Source organism: Bombina bombina, chromosome 6, assembly GCF_027579735.1.
Source record: "Bombina bombina isolate aBomBom1 chromosome 6, aBomBom1.pri, whole genome shotgun sequence".
Classification (NCBI taxonomy): domain Eukaryota; kingdom Metazoa; phylum Chordata; class Amphibia; order Anura; family Bombinatoridae; genus Bombina; species Bombina bombina.
In genome coordinates this window covers 1020930117-1020943542 of record NC_069504.1, presented here as the reverse complement: position 1 = coordinate 1020943542, position 13426 = coordinate 1020930117, and the positions used below count along the sequence as shown (strand labels likewise).

The window sequence follows — 13426 nt, the reverse complement described above, 5'->3', positions numbered from 1 at the left end:
AATAAAATTAAAAAAATTATGCTTACCTGATAAATTAATTTATTTAATGATGGAAAGAGTTGACATGTGGAATTAAAGCCCAGTCCTACAGGAGGGGGAAAAACACCCTACAAAGCAGAGCTTTAATTGCTCACACTTTCCCATGATTCCTAAGTTATACATATGGCCAAGAGAAAGGAGAAAAAAAGAAAAGGCGGAAAGGAAAAGCAGGGTAAAAGAAGTGCAAAATAGTACTGCCACCAACTGTTATTTTAATACACGTTTTACCTCTGTGATTACCTTGTATTTAAGCCTCTGCAAACTGCCACCTTATTTTAGTTCTTTTGACAGACTTGCTTTTTAACCAATCAGTGCTCACTCCAGGGTAACTTCACGTGCATGAGCTCAATGGTATCTATATGAAACACATGAACTAATGCCCTCTAGTGGTTAAAATGCATTCAGGTTAGAGGCAGTCTTCAAGATCTAAGAAATTAGCATATGAACCTCCTAGAATTAGCTTTCAACTAAGAATATTAAGAGAACAAAGCAAAATTTGTGAAAATTGGTGACTGTCCCTTTAAGTACACAAGACCACCAAAGAATAGGGAGGTTAAAACAGTTAAAGCAGGTAGAGGTACTAAACAGGCACTAAGACCTGCACAATTTCTTATCAAAAGCAGCCTCAGAAGAGGCAAAGGTCTCAAAATGGTAGAATTTGGTAAAGGTATGTAAAAAAGGACAAGTATCTGCCTTCCAAATCTATTCAAAGGAAGCTTCATTTCTAAAAGCCCAAGATGAGGGACCTATCTGGTAGAATTATCAGAAATTCGTTCAGGGGAGACTTTCTTTTATGATTCATAAAGAGAATACAATTTCAAACAACTTTCTAATTTACTTCTATTAACTTATTTGCTTCATTCTGTTGCTATACTCTGTTGAAGAAGCATCAATGCACTACGGGGAGCTAGTTAACGCAATGGGTGAGCAAATAACGTGAAGCATATATGTGCAGCCACCAATCATCAGCTGAGCCTACCTAGGAAACCTTTTTAACAAAGGCTACTAAGAGATTATAGAAGTTTCAAAGTTGTTTAAAATCACAAGCTCTTTTTGAATCATGAAAGAGAAAAAACAAAATTTAGGCTTACCTGATAAATTTATTTCTCTTGTGGTGTATCCAGTCCACGGGTTCATCCATTACTTGTGGGATATTCTCATTCCCCATGTCTGATTGGAACCTTATGAATCTGGCCTTTGCTAGTTGAGGCCAAGCCCTGAGAGCATTGAATATCGCTCTCAGTTCCAGAATGTTTATCGGGAGAAGAGACTCTTCCCGAGACCATAGACCCTGAGCTTTCAGGGATTCCCAGACCGCTCCCCAGCCCACTAGACTGGCCTTGGTCGTGACAATGACCCACTCTGGTCTGCGGAAGCTCATTCCCTGGGACAGATGGTCCAGGGTCAGCCACCAACGGAGTGAATCTCTGGTCTTCTGATCTACTTGAATCATTGGAGACAAGTCTGTATAATCCCCATTCCACTGTTTGAGCATGCACAGTTGTAATGGTCTTAGATGAATTCGTGCAAAAGGAACTATGTCCATTGCTGCAACCATCAACCCTACTACTTCCATGCACTGCGCTATGGAAGGACGAGGAACAGAATGAAGAGCTTGACAAGAGCTTAGAAGTTTTGATTTTCTGACCTCTGTCAGAAAAATCCTCATTTCTAAGGAATCTATTATTGTTCCCAAGAAGGGAACTCTTGTCGACGGAGACAGAGAACTTTTTTCTATGTTCACCTTCCATCCGTGTGATCTGAGAAAGGCCAGAACGATGTCTGTATGAGCCTTTGCTTTTGACAGGGACGACGCTTGTATTAGAATGTCGTCCAAGTAAGGTACTACTGCAATGCCCCTCGGTCTTAGAACAGCTAGAAGGGACCCTAGCACCTTTGTGAAAATCCTTGGAGCAGTGGCTAACCCGAATGGGAGGGCCACAAACTGGTAATGCTTGTCCAGAAAAGCGAACCTTAGGAACTGATGATGTTCTTTGTGGATAGGAATATGTAGGTACGCATCCTTTAGATCCACGGTAGTCATAAATTGACTTTCCTGGATAGTGTGTAGAATCGTTCGAATGGTTTCCATCTTGAACGATGGTACCCTGAGAAATTTGTTTAGGATCTTCAAATCCAAAATTGGTCTGAAAGTTCTTTCTTTTTTGGGAACTACGAACAGATTGGAATAAAATCCCATTCCTTGTTCCTTTATTGGAACTGGGTATATCACTCCCATCTTTAACAGGTCTTCTACACAATGTAAGAATGCCTGTCTCTTTATTTGGTTTGAGGATAAGTGAGACATGTGGAACCTTCCCCTTGGGGGTAGTTCCTTGAATTCCAGGAGATAACCTTGAGAAACTATTTCTAGCGCCCAGGGATCCTGAACATCTCTTGCCCAAGCCTGAGCAAAGAGAGAGAGTCTGCCCCCCACTAGATCCGGTCCCGGATCGGGGGCTACTCCTTCATGCTGTTTTGTTAGCAGCGGCAGGCTTCTTGGCCTGCTTACCCTTGTTCCAGCCTTGCATCGGTTTCCAGGCTGGTTTGGGTTGTGAGGCATTACCCTCTTGCTTAGAGGATGCAGAATTAGAGGCCGGTCCGTTCCTGAAATTGCGAAAGGAACGAAAATTAGACTTATTTTTAGCCTTGAAAGACCTATCTTGTGGAAGGGCGTGGCCCTTTCCCCCAGTGATGTCTGAAATAATCTCTTTCAATTCTGGTCCAAATAGAGTTTTACCTTTGAAAGGGATGTTAAGCAATTTTGTCTTGGATGATACATCCGCTGACCAAGACTTTAGCCAAAGCGCTCTGCGCGCCACGATAGCAAACCCTGAATTTTTCGCCGCTAATCTAGCTAATTGCAAAGCGGCATCTAAAATAAAAGAGTTAGCCAATTTAAGTGCGTGAACTCTGTCCATAACCTCCTCATATGGAGTCTCTCTACTGAGCGACTTTTCTAGTTCCTCGAACCAGAACCACGCTGCTGTAGTGACAGGAACAATGCACGAAATGGGTTGTAGAAGGTAACCTTGCTGTACAAAAATATTTTTAAGCAAACCTTCCAATTTTTTATCCATAGGATCTTTGAAAGCACAACTATCTTCGAATAGAAACTGCCCCCTCGACCTTAGGGACTGTCTGCCATAAGTCCTTTCTGGGGTCGACCATAGGAAATAATTTCTTAAATATAGGGGGGGGAACAAAAAGGTATGCCGGGCTTTTCCCACTCCTTATTTACTATGTCCGCCACCCGCTTGGGTATAGGAAAAGCGTCGGGGTGCACCGGAACCTCTAGGAACTTGTCCATCTTGCATAATTTCTCTGGAATGACCAAGTTGTCACAATCATCCAGAGTAGATAACACCTCCTTAAGCAGTGCGCGGAGATGTTCTAATTTAAATTTAAAAGTCACAACATCAGGTTCAGCTTGTTGCGAAATTTTTCCTGAATCTGAAATTTCTCCATCTGACAAAACCTCCCTCATGGCCCCTTCAGATTGGTGTGAGGGTATGACAGAACAATTATCATCAGCGCCCTCCTGCTCTTCAGTGTTTAAAACAGAGCAATCGCGCTTTCTCTGATAAGTAGGCATTTTGGATAAAATATTTGCTATGGAGTTATCCATTACAGCCGTCAATTGTTGCATGGTAATAAGCATTGGCGCACTAGATGTACTAGGGGCCTCCTGCGTGGGCAAAACTGGTGTAGACACAGTAGGAGATGGTGTAATATCATGTTTACTCCCCTCATCTGAGGAATCATCTTGGGCAATTTCATTATCTGTGGCAGTACTGTCCTTACTTTGTTTGGACGCTATGGCACAATTATCACATAAATTTAAATGGGGAGACACATTGGCTTTCATACATATAGAACATAGCTTATCTGAAGGTACAGACATGTTAAACAGGCTTAAACTTGTCAACAAAGCACAAAAAACGTTTTAAAACAAAACCGTTACTGTCTCTTTAAATTTTAAACAGAAAACACTTTATTACTGAATATGTGAAAAAGTATGAAGGAATTGTTCAAAAATTACCAAAATTTCACCACAGTGTCTTAAAGCATTAATAGTATTGCACACCAAATTTCAGAGCTTTAACCCTTAAAATAACGGAACCGGAGCCGTTTATAAATTTAACCCCTATACAGTCCCAGCTATAGTCTTTGCTGAGACCCAACCAAGCCCAGAGGGGAATACGATACCAATTGACGCCTTCTAGAAGCTTTTCCAGCAATTTTTAGATCCTCACACATGCATCTGCATGCCCTGCTCTCAAAAAACAACTGCGCAGTAATGGCGCGAAAATGAGGCTCAATCTACAACTAGGAAGGCCCCCTGACTGGAAAAGGTGTCTAACACAGTGCCTGCCGTTTAATAAACGTTCCCCAAGTTTATAAATGCAAATTGTCAGCATAAATATGAATAAAATGCCCAAATAAAGCAATCGATTTAGCCCATAAAAATGTCTACCAGTTTTTTTAGCCCATAATAAGCCCTTTATTCTGTTTGTTTGACTAAGAAAATGGCTTACCATGAGGGGAAATGACAGCCTTCCAGCATTACATCGTCTTGTTAGAAATATGGCTAGTCATACCTTAAGCAGAAAAGTCTGCTAACTGCTTCCCCCAACTGAAGTTACTTCATCTCAACAGTCCTATGTGGAAACAGCAATCGATTTTAGTTACTGTCTGCTAATATCATCTTCCTCTCACAAACAGAAATCTTCATCCTTTTCTGTTTCAGAGTAAATAGTACATACCAGCACTATTTTAAAATAACAAACACTTGATAGAAGAATAAAAACTACATTTAAACACCAAAAAAACTCTTAACCATCTCCGTGGAGATGTTGCCTGTGCAACGGCAAAGAGAATGACTGGGGTGGGCGGAGCCTAGGAGGGACTATATGGCCAGCTTTGCTGGGACTCTTTGCCATTTCCTGTTGGGGAAGAGATATCCCACAAGTAAGGATGAAGCCGTGGACCGGACACACCAATGTTGGAGAAAACATCAGTGCACACCGGCACTGCATAGTATTTATCCAATCTACACAATTTCTCTGGCACTGCAATTGTATCACAGTCATTCAGAGCAGGTAAAACATCCATGAGCAATACGCGGAGGTGTTCAAGCTTAAATTTAAATGTTGACATATCAGAATCAGGTTGAATCCTCTTCCCTGAGTCAGAAACATCACCCACAGAAAGAAGCTCTCCTTCCTCAGCTTCTGCATATTGTGAGGGAGTATCAGACATAGCTCTTAAAGCGTCAGTATGCTCTGTATTTCTTATAACTCCAGAGCTGTCTCGCTTTCCTCTAAACCCAGGTAGTCTGGATAATACCGCTGACAGTGTATTATCCATGACCGCCGCCATGTCTTGTAAAGTAAACGCTATGGGCGCACTAGAAGTACTTGGCGCCATTTGAGCGTGAGTCCCTTGAGCGGGAGTCAAAGGGTCTGACACGTGGGGCGAGTTAGTCGGCATAACTTCCCCCTCGTCAGATTCCTCTGGTGATAAATTTTTTAAAGACAGAATATGATCTTTATTACTTAAAGTGAAATCATTACATTTGGTACACATTCTAAGAGGGGGTTCCACCATGGCTTCTAAACATAATGAACAAAGAGCTTCCACTATGTCAGACATGTTTAAACAGACTAGCAATGAGACCAGCAAGCTTGGAAAACACTTTAAATCAAGTTAACAAGCATAAAATAAAAACGGTACTGTGCCTTTAAGAGAAACAAATTTTGTCAGAATTTGAAAAACAGTGAAAAAAAGCAGTAAATCAAACAAAATTTTTACAGTGTGTATAATAAGCTAACAGAGCATTGCACCCACTTGCAAATGGATGATTAACCCCTTAGTTCAAAAAACGGATCAAAAAAACGATATAGACGTTTTTTAACAGTCACAACAAACTGCCACAGCTCTGCTGTGGCCCTACCTTCCCAAACAAACGACTTTGGAAAGCCTAAGAGCCTTTCAGAGAGGTTCTATAGCATTCAGGGGACTCCTGGAGGAAGCTGGATGTCTCAGTCTGTAAAAGTTACTGCACAATAAAGCGCTAAATTAGGCCCCTCCCACTCATGTTAAAACAGTGGAAAGCCTCAGGAAACAGTTTCTAGGCAAATTTAAGCCAGCCATGTGGAAAAAAACTAGGCCCCAATAAAATTTTATCACCAAAGCATATATAAAAACGCTTAAACATTACCAGCAAACATTTTATATTGCAAATCTATAAGAGTATTACCTCTGAAAGTAAGCATGATACCAGTCGCTATTAAATCACTGTATTCAGGCTTACCTTACACAAATCTGGTATCAGCAGCATTTTCTAGTATTTACATTACAATTTTTTAACTGCACATACCTCATAGCAGGATAACCTGCACGCCATTCCCCAGCTGAAGTTACCTCTCTCTTCAGTTATGTGTGAGAACAGCAATGGATCTTAGTTACAACCTGCTAAGATCATAGAGATCACAGGCAGATTCTTCTTCTATTTTCTGCCTGGGACAAAATAGTACAACTCCGGTACCATTTAAAAATAACAAACTTTTGATTGAAGAAAAAAACAACTACGTTTCACCACTTCTCTCTTACTACCTCCATGCTTGTCGAGAGTTGCAAGAGAATGACTGGATATGGCAGTTAGGGGAGGAGCTATATAGCAGCTCTGCTTGGGTGATCCTCTTGCGACTTCCTGTTGGGAAGGAGAATATCCCACAAGTAATGGATGATCCATGGACTGGATACACCTTACAAGAGAAATGTTGATTGCAACAGCTATTTGGATTTTACCAGCAACCACCACCTACCTTGGAAAAGGAATGTCCCTTATGGACAATTTAAGAGACTTAGAAGGAACTGTAACAATATAGAAGATTACAATAACCAAAGTATGATACTAAAGGAGATATTTATAGAAAAAGGCTATCCTAGGGAGCTCATAGAAGCAAGTTTGAATAAGGCCAAATCTGACAATAGAGATGACTATTTTCGTAAAAAAATTGAAGTGGATGTAACTAAAGAACAAACTCAAGCTAAATATAGCAAAAGTATGTTCATTACACAATATAACACCAGCCATAAAAACATAATTTATGCTTACCTGATAAATTTATTTCTCTTGTAGTGTATCCAGTCCACGGATCATCCATTACTTGTGGGATATTCTCCTTTCCAACAGGAAGTTGAAAGAGGATCACCCACAGCAGAGCTGCTATATAGCTCCTCCCCCAACTGTCATATCCAGTCATTCGACCGAAAACAAACAGAGAAAGGAGAAACCATAGGGTGCAGTGGTGACTGTAGTTTAATTAAAATTTAGACCTGCCTTAAAAGGACAGGGCGGGCCGTGGACTGGATACACTACAAGAGAAATAAATTTATCAGGTAAGCATAAATTATGTTTTCTCTTGTTAAGTGTATCCAGTCCACGGATCATCCATTACTTGTGGGATACCAATACCAAAGCTAAAGTACACGGATGATGGGAGGGACAAGGCAGGATTAAGCGGAAGGAACCACTGCCTGAAGAACGTTTCTCCCAAACACAGCCTCCGAAGAAGCAAAAGTATCAAATTTGTAAAATTTTGAAAAAGTGTGAAGCGAAGACCAAGTCGCAGCCTTGCAAATCTGTTCAACAGAGGCCTCATTTTTGAAGGCCCAGGTGGAAGCCACAGCTCTAGTAGAATGAGCTGTAATCCTTTCAGGGGGCTGCTGTCCAGCAGTCTCATAGGCTAGGCGTATTACGCTCCGAAGCCAAAAGGAAAGAGAGGTTGCCGAAGCTTTTTGACCTCTCCTCTGTCCAGAGTAAACGACAAACAGGGAAGATGTTTAACGAAAATCCTTAGTAGCTCGTAAGTAAAACTTCAAGGCACGGACTACGTCCAGATTATGTAAAAGACGTTCCTTCTTTGAAGAAGGATTAGGACACAATGATGGAACAACAATCTCTTGATTGATATTCTTGTTAGAAACCACCTCAGGTAAAAACCCAGGTTTGGTACGCAGAACTACCTTATCTGCATGAAAAATCAGATAAGGAGAATCACATTGTAAGGCAGATAGCTCAGAGACTCTCCGAGCCGAGGAAATAGCGATCAAAAACAGAACTTTCCAAGATAAAAGTTTAATATCAATGGAATGAAGGGGTTCAAACGGAACTCCTTGAAGAACCTTAAGAACCAAGTTTAAGCTCCACGGGGGAGCAACAGGTTTAAACACAGGCTTAATTCTAACCAAAGCCTGGCAAAACGCCTGGACGTCTGGAACCTCTGCCAGACGCTTGTGCAAAAGAATAGACAGAGCAGAAATCTGTCCCTTTAAGGAACTAGCTGATAATCCTTTGTCCAAGCCCTCTTGGAGAAAGGACAATATTCTAGGAATCCTAACCTTACTCCATGAGTAATTCTTGGATTCACACCAATAAAGATATTTACTCCATATTTTGTGGTAGATTTTCCTGGTAACAGGCTTTCGTGCCTGTATTAAAGTATCAATGACTGACTCGGAGAAGCCACGCTTTGATAGAATCAAGCGTTCAATGTCCATGCAGTCAGTCTCAGAGAAATTAGATTTGGATGATTGAAAGGACCTTGTATCAGAAGGTCCTGTCTTAGAGGCAGAGTCTATGGTGGAAAGGATGACATGTCCACTAGGTCTGCATGACAAGTCCTGCGTGGCCACGCAGGTGCTATCAGAATCACCGATGCTCCCTCCTGTTTGATTTTGGCAATCAGTCGAGGGAGCAGAGGAAACGGTGGAACCACATAAGCCAGGTTGAAGAACCAAGGCGCTGCTAGAGCATCTATCAGCGTCGCTTCTGGGTCCCTGGACCTGTAACAAGGAAGCTTGGCGTTCTGGCGAGACGCCATGAGATCCAACTCTGGTTTGCCCCAACGATGAATCAACTGAGCAAACACCTCCGGATGGAGTTCCCACTCCCCCGGATGGAAAGTCTGACGACTTAGAAAATCCGCCTCCCAGTTCTCCACGCCTGGGATATGGATTGCTGACAGGTGGCAAGAGTGGTACTCTGCCCAGCGAATTATTTTTGAGACTTCTAACATCGCTAGGGAACTCCTGGTTCCCCCTTGATGGTTGATGTAAGCCACAGTCGTGATGTTGTCCGACTGAAATCTGATGAACCTCAGTGTTGCTAACTGAGGCCAAGCCAGAAGAGCATTGAATATCGCTCTTAACTCCAGAATATTTATTGGAAGGAGTTTCTCCTCCTGAGTCCACGATCCCTGTGCCTTCAGGGAATTCCAGACTGCACCCCAACCTAAAAGGCTGGCATCTGTTGTTACAATTGTCCAATCTGGCCTGTGAAAGGTCATACCCTTGGACAGGTGTACCCGAGACAACCACCAGAGAAGAGAATCTCTGGTCTCTTGATCCAGATTTAGCAGAGGGGACAAATCTGTGTAATCCCCATTCCACTGACTCAGCATGCATAATTGCAGCGGTCTGAGATGAAGGCGCGCAAATGGCACTATGTCCATTGCCGCTACCATTAAGCCGATTACCTCCATACACTGAGCTACCGAAGGGCACAGAATGGAGTGAAGAACACGGCAAGCATTTAGAAGTTTTGATAACCTGGACTCCATCAGGTAAATTTTCATTTCTACAGAATCTATAAGAGTCCCTAAGAAGGAGACTCTTGTGAGTGGGGATAGAGAACTCTTTTCCTCGTTCACTTTCCACCCGTGCGACCTCAGAAATGCCAGAACTATCTCTGTATGAGACTTGGCAACTTGAAAGCTTGACGCCTGTATCAGGATGTCATCTAGATACGGAACCGCCATGCCTCGCGGTTTTAGAACCGCCAGAAGTGAGCCCAGAACCTTTGTAAAGATTCTCGGGGCTGTAGCCAACCCGAAGGGAAGAGCTACAAATTGGTAATGCCTGTCTAGAAAGGCAAACATTAGAAACCGATAAAGATCTTTGTGAATCGGTATGTGAAGTTAGGCCTCCTTTAAGTCCACTGTGGTCATGTACTGACCTTCTTGGATAATGGGTAGGATGGTCCGAATAGTTTCCATTTTGAACGATGGAACTCTGAGGAATTTGTTTAAGATCTTTAGATCCAAAATTGGTCTGAAGGTTCCCTCTTTTTTGGGAACCACAAACAGATTTGAATAAAAACCCTGTCCTTGTTCCGTCCGCGGAACTGGATGGATCACTCCCATAACTAGGAGGTCTTGCACACAGCGTAGGAATGCCTCTTTCTTTATCTGATTTGCAGATAGCCTTGAAAGATGAAATCTCCCTTGTGGAGGGGAAGCTTTGAAGTCCAGAAGATATCCCTGAGATATGATCTCCAACGCCCAGGGATCCTGAACATCTCTTGCCCACGCCTGGGCGAAGAGAGAAAGTCTGCCCCCTACTAGATCCGTCGCCGGATAGGGGGCCATTCCTTCATGCTGTCTTAGAGGCAGCAGCAGGCTTTCTGGCCTGCTTGCCTTTGTTCCAGGACTGCTTAGATTGAGCAAAAGTTCCCTCTTGTTTTGAAGCGGAGGAAGTTGATGCTGCACCTGCCTTGAAATTTCGAAAGGCACGAAAATTAGACTGTTTGGCCTTTGCTTTGGCCCTGTCCTGAGGAAGGGTATGACCCTTATCTCCAGTAATGTCAGCAATAATTTCCTTCAAACCAGGCCCGAATAAGGTCTGCCCCTTGAAAGGAATGTTGAGTAATTTAGACTTCGAAGTCATGTCAGCTGACCAGGATTTAAGCCATAGCGCCCTACGCGCTTGGATGGCGAATCCGGAATTCTTAGCCGTTAGTTTAGTCAAATGAACAATGGCATCAGAAACAAATGAGTTATCTAGCTTAAGAGTTCTAAGCTTGTCAATAATTTCAGTCAATGGAGCTGTATGGATGGCCTCTTCCAGAGCCTCAAACCAGAATGCTGCTGCGGCCGTGACAGGCGCAATGCATGCAAGGGGCTGTAAAATAAAACCTTGTTGAATAAACATTTTCTTAAGGTAACCCTCAAATTTTTTTATCCATTGGATCTGAAAAAGCACAACTGTCCTCAACCGGGATAGTAGTACGCTTTGCTAAAGTAGAAACTGCTCCCTCCACCTTAGGGACCGTCTGCCATAAGTCCCGTATAGTGGCGTCTCTTGGAAACATTTTTCTAAATATAGGAGGTGGGGAAAAAGGCACACCCGGTCTATCCCACTCCTTGCTAATAATTTCTTTTAGGTATAGGAAAAACATCAGTACACACCGGCACCGCATAGTATTTATCCAGCCGACACAATTTCTCTGGTACTGCAACTGTGTTACAGTCATTCAGAGCAGCTAATACCTCCCCAAGCAACACACGGAGGTTCTCAAGCTTAAATTTAAAATTAGAAATCTCTGAATCAGGTTTCCCCGAATCAGAGATGTCACCCACAGACTGAAGCTCTCTGTCCTCATGATCTGCATATTGTGACGCAGTATCAGACATGGCCCTTACAGCATCTGCACGCTCTGTATTTCTCCTAACCCCAGAGCAATCGCGCTTGCCTCTTAATTCAGGCAACCTGGATAATACCTCTGACAGGGTATTATTCATGATTGCAGCCATGTCCTGCAAGGTAATCGCTATGGGCGTCCCTGATGTAATTGGTGCCATATTAGCGTGCATCCCCTGAGCGGGAGGCGAAGGGTCTGGCACGTGGGGAGAGTTAGTCGGCATAACTTCCCCCTCGTCAGAATCTTCTGGTGATATTTATTTTATAGTTAAAGACTGATCTTTACTGTTTAAGGTGAAATCAATACATTTAGTACACATTCTCCTATGGGGCTCCACCATGGCTTTCAAACATAATGAACAAGTAGTTTCCTCTGTGTCAGACATGTTTAAACAGACTAGCAATGAGACTAGCAAGCTTGGAAAACAACGTTACTGCACCTTTAAGAAACACAAATTTTGTAAAAATTTGAAATAACAGTGAAAAAAGGCAGTTACACTAACAAAATTTTTACAGTGTATGTAACAAGTTAGCAGAGCATTGCACCCACTTGCAAATGGATGATTAACCCCTTAATACCAAAAACGGAATAATAAATGACAAAAACGTTTTTTCAAACAGTCACAACAACTGCCACAGCTCTACTGTGGCTTTTTACCTCCCTCAAAAACGACTCTGAAGCCTTTTGAGCCCTCCAGAGATGTCCTGGATCATGCAGAGGGAAGCTGAATGTCTCTGTCAGTATTTTTAGCTGCACAGAAAAGCACTAAAAAAGGCCCCTCCCACTCATATTACAACAGTGGAAAGCCTAAGGAAACTGTTACTAGGCAAAATTCAAGCCAGCCATGTGGAAAAAAACTAGGCCCCAATAAGTTTTATCACCAAATACATATAAAAACGATTAAACATGCCAGCAAACGTTTTATATTACATTTTTATAAGAGTATGTATCTCTATTAATAAGCCTGATACCAGTCGCTATCACTGCATTTAAGGCTTTACTTACATTAGTTCGGTATCAGCAGCAATTTCTAGCAAATTCCATCCCTAGAAAAATATTAACTGCACATACCTTATTGCAGGAAAACATGCACGCCATTCCCTCTCTGAAGTTACCTCACTCCTCAGAATATGTGAGAACAGCCATGGATCTTAGTTACTTCTGCTAAGATCATAGAAAACGCAGGCAGATTCTTCTTCTAAATACTGCCTGAGATAAACAGTACACTCCGGCACCATTTAAAAATAACAAACTTTTGATTGAAGAATAAACTAAGTATAAAACACCACACTCCTCTTTCGACCTCCATCTTTGTTGAGGCTTGCAAGAGAATGACTGGATATGACAGTTGGGGGAGGAGCTATATAGCAGCTCTGCTGTGGGTGATCCTCTTGCAACTTCCTGTTGGGAAGGAGAATATCCCACAAGTAATGGATGATCCGTGGACTGGATACACTTAACAAGAGAAAAATAGGCAATATAATAAAAAAACACTGGGGTACTTTAATTAAAAGACCCAGTATTGAATAAAAACATCAGTGAAAAACCAAGGTGTGTCTTAAGACGTGCACCAACTCTAAAGAACTTACTAGCACCAAGTAAGATAGTAATAAACAAGAAGAAAACAAGTAGAATATTTAAGAATAGCTACAAGAAAGGTATATTCAATTGTTTAAAGAAACAGTGTAGGTGTCAGGGATTTATCTCTTTTCCTACTGTGCCTTTAAGGATGTCAACTCACTACCACTATTTAAGGCTCCTCCCAACAGAACTCATTGCTTGGTAATTTGTTGCTCAGTGTGAAGCTGCTTCAGAAGAGACCTAGCCGTTTATACTACTTTGTATTCTCAACTTATTGCTCCCCAGGAGTATCTGCCTATTTGAATCAACTTGCAGATT

At 42.1% G+C, this 13426-nt stretch overlaps 1 protein-coding gene across 1 annotated transcript in view; it reads right to left on the bottom strand.

Annotated features, from left to right (window-relative positions):
* The window catches only part of PARP11 (poly(ADP-ribose) polymerase family member 11), a 201540-nt gene that overhangs the window by 130699 nt on the left and 57415 nt on the right, over positions 1-13426 (bottom strand). The gene's annotated exons all lie outside the window — the stretch shown is intronic.